The sequence below is a fragment of the Leuciscus leuciscus genome (assembly GCF_965113295.1).
Source record: "Leuciscus leuciscus genome assembly, contig: HAP1_SCAFFOLD_792, whole genome shotgun sequence".
In the NCBI taxonomy this organism is placed as follows: Eukaryota; Metazoa; Chordata; class Actinopteri; order Cypriniformes; family Leuciscidae; genus Leuciscus; species Leuciscus leuciscus.
Window position 1 is genome coordinate 1,225 of NW_028117948.1, and position 19,978 is coordinate 21,202.

General features: G+C 37.8%; 1 long non-coding RNA gene across 3 annotated transcripts; it reads left to right on the forward strand.

Moving 5' to 3' along the window:
- Window positions 1-441: 441 nt before the first annotated feature.
- LOC309491984 lies at window positions 442-5,839 on the forward strand. Of its 3 annotated transcripts, XR_014203388.1 has the most exons (6): window positions 448-533; window positions 1,385-1,500; window positions 5,137-5,198; window positions 5,280-5,327; window positions 5,552-5,702; window positions 5,774-5,839. It is a non-coding gene; the product is annotated as an uncharacterized lncRNA (long non-coding RNA). The 3 variants fall into 3 exon arrangements; XR_014203387.1 differs by having other exon boundaries at window positions 442-533; window positions 1,388-1,500; window positions 5,552-5,833; XR_014203389.1 differs by having other exon boundaries at window positions 5,552-5,833.
- The last annotated feature ends 14,139 nt before the right edge of the window (window positions 5,840-19,978 follow it).

A 19,978-nucleotide genomic window follows, 5' to 3' on the forward strand; every position in this document is an offset into this window, starting at 1 on the left:
CACCACTAATTACAATTATTACAAATTGGTCCCCGTCTGTTTATGTTCCAGTGATACATGACGTCTCTCCACACCTCATAACCTACCTCTGTTTGCAGGGGTGGAAAAGCTTATCTTACTTGTCACATGACATCAGATACTCGATTATTTTGTCATAATCAGACCAGTTACACTGCTGATAACTGTCCCGTTTGCATGTAAATCATTTTCACATGATTATTGCTTGCTATTAAAGACGTACTTTTATTCATAGAAATGCCCCCACATATCAGTGAACTTATAATATAAAAATGCTTTTAAAATTTAATTATTCAACACTCTTTACAGAAAAAAATATCCTACAGTTATACATAAACTGACTATTTGCAAGTAATGTATTAAAATTACCTTCCTTTCCGTCTTGCAGGATTACTTGGTCCTTTTTTTTTTTTTAAAGCTCTACAATATCAAACTCAACAGCTCTTTCAAGAGCCAACCCTCACAAGAGCTACTAGTGAGTCGCAGCGAATCTTGCCGGGATCAGCCCTTCCCAGGTAAAGTTTCTAGAATATTGAAATCGGTATTTACTCATCAAATGCTCTCTCCTGAATCGCCGCCGCTAGAGTTCTTACGAGATCAAGAAAATATGATCATATAACAGCGATTTTATCATCACTGCATTGGTTACCTATAAAGTTCCGTATTAATTATAAGGTATTGCTACTGACTTATAAAGCTCTAAACGGCTTAGCTCCAGTCTATTTAACGGATCTTCTATCGCCCCTATAATCCATCGCGCTCTTTAAGATCACTAAATTCAAGGCTTTTGGTCATACCTAGGATATCCAGAACCACCAAAGGAGGGAGAGCATTTTCACATTTGGCTCCAAAACTCTGGAATAGTCTTCCTGATACTGTTCGTTGCTCAGACTCGCTCTCCCAGTTTAAAACTAGATTAAAGTCGCATCTCTTCAGCCAGGCATTCATATAATCCTACAGTTCAAACTACAATCCGGCCTGTAGCTCATAAATGCCAGAGGAGAACTGGCCCCCGACTGAGCCTGGGTTCTCCCAAGGTTTTTTTTCTCCATTAGGTCACCTGATGGAGTTTTAGGACACCATTAGGTCACTTGATGGAGTTTTTCGGTTCCTTGCCACTGTTGCCTTTGCCTTGCTCAGTTGGGGATATTTTGGGGATATTTAATTTAATTTTATCAATCAATAAATTCCTCTTGAAACAAACATTGTTGTATTATTTTAATTTAATACTGTGAAGCTGCTTTGATACAATCTGTATTGTGAAAAGCGCTATACAAATAATAACTTATTTATAACTGTCTTAATTTATGTTTCAAGAACAATAGTAATTGCACATAGAGTAAGTCGAGACTTTCTTGTTTTACAGCAGAGAAGGAAGACCAGTCCTTATATCAACGCAAGCTAATCGAATAAGTCCTTTGTTTCGGGTGAGGAAGGAACATCTGGTGCCCAAAGAAGACAGAAAGCTGCACGAGTCCATTGGTATGTCTTGTATTGAAACAATGCTGTAATATGTAGTACATAATTTGATGTTGACAATTTTACATTGTACAGGTTATCACTTGGTTTTTGACCAAGTGAAGCTCTTGAAACAAGTGACAGGAGAGTATGTAACTTGTCTGGAAAGTATCAGAGTCGCATTTGGCACGCGTGCCTTAGGTTGCCGACCCCTGGTCTAGCCTATAGTCTATGGTACCAATCACGTTAGTGAAGCCTGAGTAACATATACTGTAATCGGCATGGTCATGAATGCATGATCTTCATAAAAAATTATGATAGCCTAAAAAAAAACTGCTTAAAAAAAAAACTGCTTTACAACATTGGGTCTTAAAGGTGCTGTATGTAGTATCACATTAAAATGATCCACTTTTCGGGTTTTGCTATTACCTCTGAAAGCAAGTATTCTTATGTTTATGTGAAGGTGCCGGGTCGGATTTACCGCGAAATCCAGTGACGTCACCTGCATGCGCGGAGCGCTCCCGAGCCTCTCGCCTCGTCTAGCCTACTGATTTTGCACTCAACAGCGACGACACTGCAACTTATGACATGGACTTATGACTTATGCAACTTATGACATGTCTGATAACACTAAGAAACGACCTGCTCCCAGCACAACACAGACTCCAACACAAACTCCACTTATTGATAAAAAAAACCAATAAAACGTTTTTTTCTTTCTGCTGAAGCTCGTATTAAAGGCCAGACGTGAATCGGATGAACTTCGGGTGAAAAAACACGGATCAACATCGGCAGGGCGTTTGAATCATGGAGAGACCTTATCTACAAACCTAGAATGTATACATTTCCTGAAGAAAATGTGAAGTAGTGCTTGCAGTGGCAAAATTCGGCACGGTTGATAGGGTTCCATTCTTATCATGGGACGAGCATGGAGCATTAGTTCAACGTCAAGCTGATAAAAGTAGCCTATTATTGTAACGTTGCAGTGGGAGTTTACCTGAGTTTCTAGCATGTTGTGGGATGCTCTCTCTGGTGTGTTGCGTGACGCGTCTCAGTCTGGCCGGTATTCCACAGTGCTCGCTCATAAATTCGAGCACGCGCAAGAGCACGCGCTTGTCAACTTATTGGTTGCAATCTGAAACATCACCGCTAGAGGCCGCTGAAAACTACATACAGCTCCTTTAAGTGGCTTGGAAATGCCACAAAAAAACCTAAAACTGTTTTTTTAAACCTAAAAGCGCCAGGTAAACTCCGAATGACACGACAGACAGCACTTTCCATCAAGTTCTCCGCATCTCCAATAGTGTAAAGGAAAGAGCCACTCGCAAATAATCTTAAAGCTGCCGTCGGCAACATTTTTTTGATCATATTCAGTGTAATCGACACTATAATCCGACAGAACAACATAAATAAGGTGGTTTTAGAAAAAAACCCGAGCTTCTAACTCCACCTGGAGCGTGTTATTTGTTTTCCAAAAATCCAGCGCTCCCGCTTCATCAGGTCCAATCAGCGCAGGGGGGTGTGAGATCTGACTGTCAATCACAGGTCGTGCACACGCCACAGATCCCCCTCACTCGCACATGTTAATATCACATGCACACGCCACGCCTGAAGTTCGCCTGGAGATTGCATGAAGCGTGATGGCGTAGAGAAAATCTACTAACAAGCTTCCAATTCCTCGGTTATTGCTATCTATGGCTAGATTAGCCAGGGCAGCCTACCTCCGAGTCCATGGTGTTGATAGATGCTGAAGAGACGGACGCGTTCACAGAAAATCAGGTACACACGCACAGTGACGCACTGACGAGCACGACCTCGATGGGAGGGTGCTCGCTGGTAGTGGGGAGGGGCATGAGAGTTGTAAACATTCAAAATTTTGGCTAATCGACCCAATCTGCCAGACTTGCCGACGGCAGCTTTAAGGCAATGCAAACAGTTTGTGCTGTAGTTAAAGCCCGACTCCGACAAGTCGAAAATAAGTGTGTGTTTCCAACAAATTAATCATGTAAACGACAATCTCACCAGTCACGAGAAAAAATATATATCTCAGAAAGTGCACTATTGTAACGCAAAATCTCAGTTCTTCGTACCTCAGGGCCCGTTCTTCGTACGTCGCTAACTCAGTTAGCTGGATTTGATTATTGGCGATTTGGCATGATCTGGGATTGTTTGGTTCTTCGACGCTCATCCTGGACTTGCTGTCATAGCAACAGGTGCGCAAGCTTATTTCATGTTAACAGGATTAGATCCCTGCTTCATAAGCGCTGGACTTCCCGTATCAGCTCCGCTTATGAAGCCGCAGTCTAATCCTGTTAACATGAAATAAGCCTGCTCCCGAGCAGGTTTAAGCTTGCGCACCTGGGGCCCGTTCTTCGTACGTTGCTTGAAACATCCAAGATCAAATTATGAGACATCCAAGGTGATATCATCGGCCTAATCATGATCTGACTAATTCGTTTCTTCGAACACACCTGCCAGTTATGATTAGTATAGCTGGATTGAGTTATCTGAGATAACTGCGCGTTCATGCGCTGGTTTAAAAGGGGATATGTATCGATAGTAGAAACATTGATCAGCAACGCTGCTATTGGCTGCTCACCATGGCCAAAGAGCGCGCACAGTTTTTCTCCGCAGCAGAGCAAGAGTTATTGAAGGTTATGCAGAATATGAAACCTTAATTAAAACGCCAGGGAACACCTCAAAGTGTGCAAAAGCCAGGAGAGAGGGCTGGCAAAAAGTAGCAGACAAATGAAATGCGTAAGTGTTCCATGTTATGGTTATATCACTTATTACAGTGTATATTCTTGTATTTTAATCATTTCATAATTGCTTAATGTCAGAGCCACCTCAGGACCCACTAGAACAGTGTTCTTCAACCCTGCTCCTGGAGGACCCCCAACACTGCACGTTTTCTTTGTCTCCCTAATCAAACACACCTGATTCAACTCATCAGCTCATTAACCCATGTGATAATGAGTTGATGAATTGAATCCGGTGTGTTTGATTAGGGAGACAAAGAAAACCAGCAGTGTTGGGGGTCCTCCGGGAGCAGGGTTGAAGAACACTGCACTAGAACATGGGAACAAGTAAAAGGGAAGTACAAGAATATTCTTCAAAATGGTAATCTTTTCTACTTCTACTGTTCTTTGTCTCTTTTACAAAAGAAAAGCACCGTTAAATGTGTTTGTCTGTTTATAACAGCAACCAAGAAAAAGGCTGAGCTGAAAAAAAAAAAAACAGGTGGTGGTCCTGCTCCCTCACATTATACCACATTATACCCCAGCAGTAGAGCTGGCCCTGGGGTTAAATGTGAACCGACCCATTGTGGAGGGCATCCCTGGGGGCAGCTCTTCCTCAGACCAACAGCCAGGAACCAGTAGCAGCAACACCTTCATTACTGGTAAATGAGCTTTAAATGATCTTGCTACACTGTAAAATATATCTTTTTTTTTGCCGCATTAAATTAAGTAGGCCTATATAATCCAAATGGCTGGTACAGTAATTTCAGCTGTTAAATATTGAGTAGTGATCAATTGCTTTGACTTGTGAAGGTGAAAACTGCTGAAGTTAATGTAAGAATATTTTGCCATGAGTTACTGATCACATTTGTTCATATAGTGTAGTTCATTGTAATGCCATTGTGTTTCCTCTTTTGTGCAGTTTTACATAATACACCAACACTTGTACCTGTTCCCAAGAAAGTAGTGGCTGAAATATGTGCAGTAAGTGGACTTTTTCTAACTTTACATCAAAAGGGAAGAAAGTGCAACACTTTGTAATGCCCATTTGTTTCCATTGCACAGGACAGTGAAGAAACCCTCTCAGATGACTGTCCTTTGGAGGAAGTACTTGTAAGTGCATAAATAACTTTACTTCATTTATAGTAACTTGTGTACATATTATTTCTGACTGCAATATGAGTTGCAGGAGGAAAGGCCTACTGCACAAAGTGATACAGAGGTGGGCAGTGTAGTAACCTACTTGTACTTTTTATTTTTGTTGCATGAGGCTTGTGTTGACAGTTCTTTTTTTTTAATTTTTTATTTTTTATTCTTTTTATCCAAACATGGCACAGGGTGATATCCGTATATAAACGGAATCTACAACAGAAAATGTAGTATTTTGACCTGAAAAAACAGAAAAATGAAGGGGAGAAATAGAACTTGACACCTTAAAGAAGAAAAAACTGGCACTAGAGATTGAGTTGCTTCAAAAGGAACTTCAGAGTAAGTGCTAAATACACTATTTCACACAGAGTACTATTGCTGACCTTGGATAACAATATATCTTATTGCAGGCAAAAGATGACCATCATTGGCTTTTCTTGACAAAGAATAATTGAAATAAAACTCAAGGAACTAAGCATGTTGTCTTGTCTTCTATTCATTTAATGAAGGTTTTTGTTTTGAAAAAAAAAAAAAAAAAATGGTGTTCCACAATTCTGTCCCGTGCAGCTCTGCCACTAGGTTGGTCCAAGTGCACTGGCTGGAGGTCATCATCAGGCTGCACCTCCACCACAGGGGTCCTCTCCTTTCTGATGGTGGCACTATTGTGGAGTATGGCACATGCAACAATAATGTCACAGGCCCTGTCAGGTGCAACCCTCAGACACTGAAATCTTTCCTTTAGTTGCCCAAAGGTCATTTCAATGCGTGCCCTTGTCCTGGCTAGAGCTGCATTGAAACGGGTTTGTGGTCCGGGGTTTGGGTCAGGGAATGGCGTCATGAAATACTGCCTGCAGGTATAGCCCCTGTCACCAAGCAGGATCCCGTCGTAAGCACCTGGAAAAATGCAGTTTTGTTAGGCTCAGAATAAATGTATGTAATACAGTGAGCTTGATATTAAATATTTCCTTACCACGTTCAAATAATGTGCATAAATGTGACTCTCTGAAAATCCTGGAGTCATGCACAGAACCAGGCCATTTTGCTTCCACATTTGTGATGTAGGACATGGAGTCACACACCATCTAAGATATTTTTAATCAGTCAACTGCATACTTTTTGATTACATTACTTTTTGTATTATTTGATATATTCTGGACTCGCTTCTCCAAGGTAAATGGTGAATTGTTTGATGTCAGGCTGCATGCTCAGAAAGCGGCAGTGGATTGTGCAGCGTGAGACCACCTTCAGCGACAGGTTCTTGTCGTAAAAACGGACAAGACATGGCTGCGAAAGACTTCCCGTATCACCTCCGCTTATAAAGCCGGGATCTAATCCTGTTAACATGAAATAAGCCTGTTCCCGAGCAGGTTTAAGCTTGGGCACCTGTTGCTATGACAGCAAGTCCAGGATGAGCGTCGAAGAACCAAACAATCCAAGATCATGCCAAATCTCCAACAATCAAATCCAGCTAACTGAGTTAGCGACGTACGAAGAACGGGCCCCTGGGGCCTGTTTCAGAAAGGAGGTTCAACTGAGTTGACTTACCCTGAGATGGGAAACTCTGAGTTTTCGGTTACAGAACAGCGGAAATTAGTTAGTTCAATCAACTCTGAGTTGACTGACTCTGAGTTAAGCGCGTGCACCACCACTATAAAAAGCCATTATCAATGGAGTGCAGATATTATGAGTCACCATGGTAACAGCGCCAGACAAAAAGAGGTCTGCATATTTCTCACCAGCTTCTGCAAGCGTAAGAAGACATATTATTATTTTTTAAATATCGGCTGCAGCAGCGAAGGACAACTAGAGTTAGCTAGGGAGAAAATAGTTGCTCGAGTCAATGCGTATGTTTACATTTTAATTAGTTATACAGTGTTGGGTGTAATTAATTACCAAGTCATCTAAATACTGTCATTTAATTAAAGGGATTACTCTTAATTCTTCTGTAATTTGAAGTAAAATCTGATGTAATTGCATTAGACTATAGAACAATTCTGTATGTTTAACATACATTTTTAAAAGGTATATTTTTTATGTAACCTTCTCCCTCTACACACTTTGGTCAATTCAAGAATAATCCATGCAATTGTATATTGTTTATTTGAAAGCATTAAAAGTGCAGTTTCTTGTCTCTCCTTGTATTGTTCAAGTGGTTGAGGTTGATATGGGATTTATTAATAAGTAGACCAATACTTTCTAAAGATAGTCATTATTACATGAATCTAATTACACGGTTGAAGATGTCATTTGTAGTTAGTAATTAATAACTATTTTAGAGTAACTTACCCAACTGTTATAATATCAGAGGTGAAACTGGAAGAACAGTATGTTATTCAACCTAATTTTAATTTTCATGGGTGCAATCCTGCAGGTATTAAAAGAACATGGCAGCAGCTGAAAATTAAATATAAGAACATAATTCAATCAGGTAAGGTTTGAGCATATCATGGGTGTAGGCTACCTGAATTTACAAATATTTGACATATTAAATAACTAAATAGCATCCCAGTGTCTAGCAGTGCAGCAGCATTTTTGGCTGGGGGAATTCCTGGAGGGACTTCAGAGCCAGTCACTCCCGAAGATCCAAGGGCCTTCATAAAATGTAAGAGGTTTACATATGTGTTATTTCTTATATAGGCTATTTTTGATATTTCCATTTATTTTACTTTGGGTTGGGTTTTTTGTTGGTCCCAACAGATTCCGATGGTAATATCTGTCTTTTGGAGCCTCCTGTCCCAACAAAACCTGCAGGCAGTTGTAAGTAGCCTACTCAATACACCAGAAATTATGACAAATAGTGTTATAAAGTGTACTCATCTTCACAGGACGATGGGGATAATGTTATGTGTCACATCAAACAATCTACACATTCAGATTTTTTCACATTTTTATGTGGAGTAGAATCTAAGTTTAAAGCTAAGTATAAATGGGAAGAACAGCAGGAGGACGGTCCATCAACTTCTGTTGCACAGATGAACAGAGTTCAGTGATTTTCAGTAAATGCCACAGTTTAATTCTGTAGAATTTGTTTAGAACTACATTATGTAACTCTAATCTACTACTGTATATTCAGTTGCCAGTTAAGGGGTTAATAGACTTCATCTTATTTAAAAAAAAAAAAAAAAAAAAAGAAAAAAAAAAAAAAAGCAATATTGTATTTATTAATTAAAGATTAATTTTATTAATAAAAATGTACTGAAAGAATGAATGAGGTGTTTAAACACCACTTCCTCTTTAAAAAAGGGGAGGAGACCGAAAGAAACTCTGGGTTTACCGAAGAAAACCTGCTCCCGGCCAGGTTAGGTTCACAGAGTAAGTTACCATGGTAACTGACTCTGAGTATAAGTTACCTCTCTTTCAGAAACGGGCTTGACTTACTCTGCTTTCTCAGGTTTAACATACCTCCCATTCTGAAACAGAAAACCCAGAGTTTCCCTCATTTCAGGGTTAACATACTCTGAGTTTTCACTTAACCTCCTTTCTGAAACAGGCGCCTCTGGTCTTTTCATGATCGGATAGCTATCCGATCTGAGAAAACGCATGAAGTGGCCAGGTGTAAACAGCCCCAGAAATCATTCTAATATTCTGATTTATTATGAGTGTTGGAAACAGTTCTGCTGCCTAATGATGAATAAAAGGTTAAAAAGAACTGCATTTATTAAAAAATATATATCATTTCTAATAATATAAATCTTCTTTACTATCACTTTTATTTATCAATTTAACACATCCTTGCTGAATAAAAGTATTGATTTATTTAAAAATAAATAAAAAATAAATACTGACCTCAAATTACTGACCAGTAGTGTATATTGTTGTTACAAAAGATTTCTATTTTTAAAAAAATTGCTTTTTTTACTTTTTATTCATCAAAGTATCCTAAAAAAAGTATCACAGGTTATGAAAACATATTAAGCAGCAGAACTGTTTCCAACTTTGATAATGAATCATCATATTAGAATTATTTCTAAAGGATCATGTGATAGACTGGAGTAATGATCCTGAAAATTCAGCTTTGCATCACAGAAATAAATGATCATTTAAACCAATTATTTTAAATTGTAAAAATATATCACAATATTACTTTTTTTTCTGTATTTTTGATCAAATAAATGCAGGCTTGATGAGCAGAGGAAACTTCTTTCAAAAACATTAAAAATACTAATACTTATACTTGCCCTGTAATACATGTATTCTTTGTTTTAGATGTTATTAACTTAAATTCTTATGAATAATAAAAATGTTGTAATGTCTATTTGTTATTTATGGCCTGTACGCCTCATTATTGATCTGAGCTTCTACATCTTGAATTCGAATAACATTCGATAAAACATAATTGCTGGATTATTTTGACTATAATAAATAAGCAGATGAAACATAGTAGGCCTATACACTGTTTATCACAAATTACTTTGGACCAAAGTTAGGCTACCATATTATAATTAATTATTATATAGTTCTATTCATTCATTCATTTTATTTAAATTAGCACTGGTTAAAATGTATAAAGCATGAACAAGATATGAAACAATATTTATTAATAATACACAGTTTAAATATCACAAATATCAAATTGTATTTTCATTTGCGTCCTATGCTGGCTAATTACGACGTTTAACCTGTTATCATAATGAAATTCATGCATTTATTTGCAGTGGTGGAATGTAACCAAGTACAAATACTTCGTTACTTTACTTAAGTACATTTTTCACGTATCTGTACTTTACTTAAGTAGAATCAATAGTGCATACTTTTGACTTTTACTTCGTTACTTTTTGCAGCAATTATTATACTTTCTACTCCACTACATTTCTACAACGTTTCGTTACATTTTCGGATCAGTTTTTCCCCTGCCAAAACAGGGATTGAAAAAAATCTCCATGTTTTCGGTGCTGATCGCGTTGGTGGCGCTAACAATAAAGCACCTAAAAGCTGTCACAAAGAACCAGCAAAAGTAATGAATATGTCAAATATAGCAAGAAGACATTTTAATTGTTTATTAATAAACAAGTGTTTTCTGTGTCGGCTGCAAAGATGAGGTTGACGATACTGATACGCGATCTTCGCAGTAGTGAACGCGCCAGAGAGAAATGCGCATTTCATACGGATTATAAGCAGAGAGCAGTCGGTTTTCTTTCGTTTTGAATTGTTCTGTTTAAAAGTACACATTTAAAGCTGTCTAAAGATATATTTATCAGGTCTGTGAGGCAAGTAGGATACCTTATAGCCTACGCTGAGTTTCGGTTCATTTATGAGACGAGCTCCAGTTCACTCGCCAGCGCCTACGTGTCGTGATTATCTATTTTCTACTTATCTATTAAATCCTGGCAATTGTTTGATGAAACATTGATTAAAATTGAGATACAATTAATACAAAACGAAATTCAAATTTAAAAAAGGCTTTGTGCTTTCTGTTTGAGGTCTCAGTGAAAGTTTTAAAGCAGTCTTTTAGTGCCTTTCAGAGCGGTCACGTCTGTAACATTGTTTTTTCCTCATAAATGGGAACACGAAAAATAAAATAAAATGAATATGTTATGTTCTGTGGAGAGCCAACCCTTCATCCGGTGGGTATTACTTTTGGTTTGCGCAGTGTAATTCACAGAATTACAAAAAAATATTTTTCTACCTAAAAGTTACATATTGTTTGTGTCCCGTAACGCATGTGTAGCCTAGATTTCCCATTAAATATAAAACGCATACTGATATTTTTCAATATGTATTAAATGCATTTTCTGAGAATTTATATTTCAAGTTTTTACTGCAAATGTCCCGTTTATAACGATGGAATTGCCAAATATTAAATAATTTATCCTCAACTAGTTTTGTGGTGTAGGTCTACGTATTGTATAATGTTAACTTCAAAAAAGGGGGGTGTCGCGATTCTGCCTTCTCCCTTCTCACACCGCGACACAGGTTCGTAGATCTGAGTGTAGCGATTTCGGATTCATATTGTTACAGCCCTAATTATTAGAATATAGACATTAAGAGAATAAATTGTTATGCAAGTACTTTTACTTTTAATACTTAAAGTACATTTAAAATCAGGTACTTTTTACTTTTTACTTAAGTAGGGTTTTCATTGTGGTACTTCTACTTTTACTAAAGTAAATATGTCTCTGGTTATTTGTACTTTTACTTAAGTACTGAGATTCAGTACTTCCTCCACCACTGTTTATTTATTTGTCATTTAAACTGATGCAAACAGGGAAAGAGAGTAGAAAACACTTATTATCCTGTCGCCCCCTCTAGTGGACAGCATTAAGTATTACGGCCTTCATTGCTCAGATAACTCAAGTCGATGGATTTTTTGGGAAAGTCTGACCAGTTAGAAGCAAGTTAGACCAGTCTGAGGGTCTGAGCTGAGTTTGGTGAAGCATCAAAGTTCTAGGCGGAGTCAATTTCTCATAATAATAATAACAATTAATCCCAAACCTGGTAATTTTGTCAGTATTTAATTTACGTTCACTGATTCTGGCTTCTCTCTTTTCTGTCTCTTTCTTTTCATGTGAACTGAGTAGGCTACACGTGCTTAAATTCAAAAAAATATAAACTTTATTTCTATTCAAAATTATTTATAGCCCATAGGCTATATGTCACACACGCCTACCTGCCTTTTGATGTAAATAAAAGACTAGAGGGGTAAATGTTACGGACATATTATCATGGTACAGTTCAGCCTATTATTGATTTTTATTTCCACTTCCCTTTTATCCAAAGAGACGGAACTATTTGCACTGTATTTATCAATGGGAAATATGCTAATATAATCTGTCATATACTGTGGCTCACATTAATGGGGTTGCTTGCAAGTCGCAGCAGCACGAATTACGTGACCAGCAACATATTTCTAAATCAAATACTGTGTGTAGTTAACAGTGAGTGGTGGTTTCAGACATTATTTCATTAAAGGGCATTTGTCAGTGCCGCACTCGTAGCCTACTGACTCTTATTCTGCCTGACAGAAAGAAAAGCTCACAGCTTACTGAAGGCGGAGCGGTTTGACCAATCAGATGAAAGGGGCGTTTCAGCGCCGCCCACGTGTGCAAATGAAATATCGAACCCATAAACCGACTTGTAAACCATAAACGAAAAATGAAAAATCTAGCCAAAATCTAGCCAAAAAAAACGAATAAACGAGCTGGTTTTCATTTCTCCTTATTCCATTCTAAACAGGAAATGAAATGATCAAAAAGTGCACGGACCCTATGACTAGATGTCGCCTTGGCTACGGCAGTTTGGAATATTCTGGGCTCATCTGATTTTTTTGTACATAGCATAACCTACTTTGTTATGATTTTAGTATCATAATGATTAATAAATGCACGCACAATTATCATGAACTTGATTTGAACAAATGCCTATCAACTTGTGTGTGCAAAATTCAGAATTAAATGAATGTGCAGCAATTTGTACAAATAGAGAGTCTGTAGGCCTATACTGTTGTAGCCTTTAAATAAGCGCATTTATTTTCATATTTGTTCAAATGTTATAATGTTATTTTTTTCCCCATGTATGTTGATTTATGAAAAGTGAACAGCACGAGTAAAAGTGAATTTCGTTTTGTATAAATTGTATCTTAATTTTAATACATTTTTCATCAGCCTGTATTTAATAAATAAGATAAATAAGATTAAATAAATAATAATAATAAAAAAGATAATCTTGCATTGCACGTTAACTGGAGCGCATCTCATCCTAACTTAACGAAACTCATTGTATGCCTCACACACAGACATGAGAAATACATCAAATACACAAAGCTTGAAATGTCTTTAAACGACATAATTCAAAACGAAAAGAAAAAGGCTACTCTCTGATTATGTAATCCATTATGTGCATTTCTCTCTATAGGCGCGTTCACTATACGGCGATCGTCAACTTCATCTTTGCAGCCGAGTCGACACTGTCAGAAAACACTAGATTATTAATAAAAATCAATGCACGCGTCACCGGATTTACAAATGCACATCTTGCTTGTTGCACCCACACATATTATGTCGAAAATAACGAGATATTATGTTGAAATAACATTATTAATAATAATACATATTTTATAATATTTGATTGAATGCTGAATGTTGCGCTTGTTCAGTTAATAAAATGAAAACTTTAATTGTGATCATTAAAATAATTGAATATGAAATATTTAGTGTCCAAGTTTTGCTAATTAATTTATTTATATATGTAAGGCATTCGTTCCAATCAACTGCCTTAGCCAAGGCCACATCTAGTGTATATATCTATGACTTGATCAGTCAAATGAAATACAATAAACGTATAAATAAATATTACAAATTAAAAACCGATCGGAAATGTGGTCCAATTTTCTAATACTATTATTTGATGACAACAATAGATTTGTAAAACAAAATCCAGCCATTTGTGTTTTTTTGTTTATTTTTTTTAAAGCAAAAAACCAAGCTGCACCCTTTTTTAAATGTCCTCTTTCATTCCGAAAGAGAATAATTTTCAGATTGTAAATATTTAAAATGATTGAATGATTTGATTGTGTCATTATGATGAAGAAACAAGGCAAAAAGTGTCAAAAAACCATTTGTGGAAGGCATCCGATGAGTGTCAACCCGGCCAGATCAGCAAGTGCATCAAGGCAACCACGATTAGCCGGTGCACCAGCCAGCAAAGCGATTCAATGGTTCATAGGTGTAGCTCGCAGCCTCATCGCCCTACCCTCCACATTCTAAAGAGTGTACAGGCGGTTATTTATATAGGGCAGATAAGCCCTGTGTTTCTCTTCGACGGTAACTGTAAATTGAATTCAAGCTGCGATTTTTGAAGTTGGATATACTCGCGCGGGCAAATACAGATGTGTTAAACACGATAAGAACACAAATTGTACCTTTATTCGTTAATATAGTCGGTATTTCCCACAATGATTCTGCTTTGCTATTGGCCCACGTCACGATCAGTAAGCGCTGCTATTGGCGGTCACGATTATTAAGTATGAAAATGAAAATTCTGTCAGTAATTCCTCACCCTCATGTTGTTCCAACCACTTCGTTCATCTTCGGAACACAAATTAAGATATTTTTGATTAAATGACTAAATTGGACTATATTAACGATGTGTTTAATGAACTTTTCTGGGCCAGCAAGTTTCAAACCCTTAGAACCCTGAAGAAGTCTCGTTCCGAACACATCGCGATATTTGGCATCAGTTCACTTCACGTGTGTCAGATGTTGGTAAGTAGTAAATACGCTGTCCGAATAATGTGTGATATATAATGTATTTTCTGTTTGTCGATATTAATCAGATTGGCTCACGTTCAGTCACGGCATTATATCTGTCATCTCCACTGAGGCTTTGCGTTTTATTGCTTTCTAATTCAAAACAGGGTGATTAAGTTACACTGCCTGTCACATGACGTGAGCATAGGCCTAAAGACCTTAAATCAGTTAATCATATTCATATCAGATTATAAGTAGTACAATTAGTTCCAAAGTTGTATTTGTAGTAGAAGCACAGTACAAACAACACTTACCATGCTTTTACCACATTAACATTAGTTTTACTGTGGTAAGTGTAGTAAAAAGACAGTAATCACAAAACTTACCATGCTTTTACCACACTATTGGTAGTTTTAATGTGATACTTATTGTAAATGCACATTAACCACAACGCTTACCATGCTTTTACCACAGGAATGATGTAAAACAACATAATGATATTTTATTTTCTCTTTTTTCAGCTGAAAAGACCAAAAGGACCTTTCGGACTATTATTGTTTGAGGACAAGTAAACGGAGGAGACAGACAGCTGCAAAGGCAAATATTCGCAATGGTATATACATGTGTTGGTTCGAACCCTAAATCAAACATTTTATCAAGCATTTGTTGTTTCTTAAACCTTTTCTCGCAAAACCCATAGCCCAATCAGTACGAAGATAGTCTGAAAGTCTTAATAATTCACAAGATTTAACAAGTTGTCAAATTCGTACGATACTCGTACATATTTGTATACTCGTACACACACTGTCAGAAAGTTGATATTAATTGCATTGTATTGATTACAATTAGTGATGCACCGATGTGAAAATTGAGGCCGATACCGATAACCGATATTAATATTGCTGTTATGGCCGATACCGATATTTGCCGATGTCGATATCTCTGTATAGAAAACAAATTTTAATGATTATCAAATAAAGAGCTATTTTCCAAAACACTTTTTTTTTACTTTAGAAATGACTGATATTGGGCACCTTTACCTGTGTGCAAAATATGTCACATACGACACACATGCATTATACTGCATTGCATATACAGTAATGTGTGCTGGTCAACTTGTCTAAAATTAAGAAACCCTTAGAAAACAGTAAAAAAAAAAACAGGAACATTGTGTAAAATTAAGATAGGCTACTTTATTTATTATTCCAATATCCAAATATCGAGGGCTTGGAACCAGAGGGGCGTAAGTGGCATTTGACAAACTTTACAGGAGAGCCAAAACAAAATTTTGACCACACTTCAATCAACTGTATTTATTAACCTTCAACCACAACATTGCAACCACATACATACTTATATGAGTAAGTTCTTAAGTGAACATATTATGGAATATTAACACGATGAACATATTCTAAAACCTTGCAAAATCTTGAAAATATGGCAAAAACATCAAATACGCCTTTTTGGCACCAAACATTTCCAATTCTTGTAAAGAAAAATAGGGCGTATCTGCTGATCAATGCAGAAATGATTGGTCAAAACATTGGTTAAAAACACTCTAACTTCATAACTTTTCATTTTATTTAAAATACTGTATACATAGTCATTTCATCATTTCAAACTGTTTAACATTTCATTTCTAACCGTTTAATTTCAATTCTCATTTATGAGTTCACATTCATGTCAAACAGTTTAACATTTAATTTCAAACAGTTTAATTTCTCTTGTTTATTACACATTTCACTTTTTAGTTCACTTTAGTTGAACTAAAAAGTTCACTCACTGCCCACTGTCAGAGTGTTATAGAACTCTGCATAACAGTGAGGAATACTCCCATTGGTGCACAGGGTGAGTAGGTCTTTTTTCTTTAAGGCACTGATCACTGGAGGATTTTCATACAACGAGCTGGGGTGTGTGGTTCTGGTGCCTCTTGTTGCCTGTTGTGCCACCGTCAGTTTTCGGAAGGTTGGGGCGGTGAAATCATACTTGAAGAAGATTGTTTTTGGTTCATCTTTCGTGTAGCGGAACCATTTAATCTTCTGCCAATGAACTGATTGTCCCTCCTCATCTTTTGTTCTGTTTTTGAGTATGTGGTTGGAGAGGGACTTGAAGTCCAGAAAGTCCTTGTGTTCAAGTTCATGTACACTGTATGGGTCGTTCCTTCTTGCCATTCTCACAAGTGTGTAGTAGCCATCAGTAAATAGAAGTATGGGAGTAAATAGAAATGGGAGTAAATAGAAACTTTTCTTCTTGCAGTTTCCACTGCAGCATGCACACTATCACACTCCATGTCTAGTAGCCATCCATGATGGCTACTACACACTTGTGAGAATGGAAAGAAAGAACGACCCATAGTGTACATGAACTTGGACACAAGGACTTTCTGTACTTCAAGTCCCTCTCCAACCACATACTCAAAAACAGAACAAAAGATGAGGAGGGACAATCAGTTCATTGGCAGAAGATTAAATGGTTCCGCTACACGAAAGATGAACCAAAAACAATCTTCTTCAAGTATGATTTCACCGCCCCAACCTTCCGAAAACTGACGGTGGCACAACAGGCAACAAGAGGCACCAGAGGCACCAGAACCACACACCCCAGCTCATTGTATGAAAATCCTCCAGTGATCAGTGCCTTAAAGAAAAAAGACCTACTCACCCTGTGCACCAATGGGAGTATTCCTCACTGTTATGCAGAGTTCTATACTGTTCGTTGCTCAGACTCGCTCTCCCAGTTTAAAACTAGATTAAAGTCGCATCTCTTCAGCCAGGCATTCATATAATCCTACAGTTCAAACTACAATCCGGCCTGTAGCTCATAAATGCCAGAGGAGAACTGGCCCCCGACTGAGCCTGGGTTCTCCCAAGGTTTTTTTTCTCCATTAGGTCACCTGATGGAGTTTTAGGACACCATTAGGTCACTTGATGGAGTTTTTCGGTTCCTTGCCACTGTTGCCTTTGGCTTGCTCAGTTGGGGATATTTTGGGGATATTTAATTTAATTTTATCAATCAATAAATTCCTCTTGAAACAAACATTGTTGTATTATTTTAATTTAATACTGTGAAGCTGCTTAGATACAATCTGTATTGTGAAAAGCGCTATACAAATAAACTTGACTTGACTTGACTTGACTTGAATCGTATGGTAAATTAACTTATTTATAACTGTCTTAATTTATGTTTCAAGAACAATAGTAATTGCACATAGAGTAAGTCGAGACTTTCTTGTTTTACAGCAGAGAAGGAAGACCAGTCCTTATATCAACGCAAGCTAATCGAATAAGTCCTTTGTTTCGGGTGAGGAAGGAACATCTGGTGCCCAAAGAAGACAGAAAGCTGCGCGAGTCCATTGGTATGTCTTGTATTGAAACAATGCTGTAATATGTAGTACATAATTTGATGTTGACAATTTTACATTGTACAGGTTATCACTTGGTTTTTGACCAAGTGAAGCTCTTGAAACAAGTGACAGGAGAGTATGTAACTTGTCTGGAAAGTATCAGAGTCGCATTTGGCACGCGTGCCTTAGGTTGCCGACCCCTGGTCTAGCCTATAGTCTATGGTACCAATCACGTTAGTGAAGCCTGAGTAACATATACTGTAATCGGCATGGTCATGAATGCATGATCTTCATAAAAAATGATGATAGCCTAAAAAAAAACTGCTTAAAAAAAAAACTGCTTTACAACATTGGGTCTTAAAGGTGCTGTATGTAGCTTTTCTACTAAAACGAATCCTTTTTTTATTGCCTGTGTGTGAAGGGGTTGTAATATCACATTAAAATGATCCACTTTTCGGGTTTTGCTATTACCTCTGAAAGCAAGTATTCTTATGTTTATGTGAAGGTGCCGGGTCGGATTTACCGCGAAATCCAGTGACGTCACCTGCATGCGCGGAGCGCTCCCGAGCCTCTCGCCTCGTCTAGCCTACTGATTTTGCACTCAACAGCGACGACACTGCAACTTATGACATGGACTTGTGACTTATGCAACTTATGACATGTCTGATAACACTAAGAAACGACCTGCTCCCAGCACAACACAGACTCCAACACAAACTCCACATATTGATAAAAAAAACAATAAAACGTTTTTTTCTTTCTGCTGAAGCTCGTATTAAAGGCCAGACGTGAATCGGATGAACTTCGGGTGAAAAAACACGGATCAACATCGGCAGGGCGTTTGAATCGTGGAGAGACCTTATCTACAAACCTAGAATGTATACATTTCCTGAAGAAAATGTGAAGTAGTGCTTGCAGTGGCAAAATTCGGCACGGTTGATAGGGTTCCATTCTTATCATGGTACGAGCATGGAGCATTAGTTCAACGTCAAGCTGATAAAAGTAGCCTATTATTGTAACGTTGCAGTGGGAGTTTACCTGAGTTTCTAGCATGTTGTGGGATGCTCTCTCTGGTGTGTTGCGTGACGCGTCTCAGTCTGGCCGGTATCCACAGTGCTCGCTCCTAAATTCGAGCACGCGCAAGAGCACGCGCTTGTCAACTTATTGGTTGCAATCTGAAACATCACCGCTAGAGGCCGCTGAAAACTACATACAGCTCCTTTAAGTGGCTTGGAAATGCCACAAAAAAACCTAAAACTGTTTTTCTAAACCTAAAAGCGCCAGGTAAACTCCGAATGACACGACAGACAGCACTTTCCATCAAGTTCTCCGCATCTCCAATAGTGTAAAGGAAAGAGCCACTCGCAAATAATCTTAAGGTCAAGTCAAGTCAAGTCAAGTTTATTTGTATAGCGCTGTTCACAATACAGATTGCATCAAAGCAGCTTCACAGTATTAAATTAAAATAATACAACAAAGTTTGTTTCAAGAGGAATTTATTGATTGATTAAATTAAATTAAATATCCCCAAAATATCCCCAACTGAGCAAGCCAAAGGCAACAGTGGCAAGGAACCGAAAAACTCCATCAAGTGACCTAATGGTGTCCTAAAACTCCATCAGGTGCCTTAATGGAGAAAAAAAACCTTGGGAGAACCCAGGCTCAGTCGGGGGCCAGTTCTCCTCTGGCATTGGATAGAGGCCGGATTGTAGTTTGAACTGTAGGATTATATGAATGCCTGGCTGAAGAGATGCGACTTTAATCTAGTTTTAAACTGGGAGAGTGAGTCTGAGCAACGAACAGTATCAGGAAGACTATTCCAGAGTTTTGGAGCCAAATGTGAAAATGCTCTCCCTCCTTTGGTGGTTCTGGATATCCTAGGTATGACCAAAAGCCTTGAATTTAGTGATCTTAAAGAGCGCGATGGATTATAGGGCGATAGAAGATCCGTTAAATAGACTGGAGCTAAGCCGTTTAGGGCTTTATAAGTCAGTAGCAATACCTTGTAATTAATACGGAACTTTATAGGTAACCAATGCAGTGATGATAAAATCGGTGTTATATGATCATATTTTCTTGATCTCGTA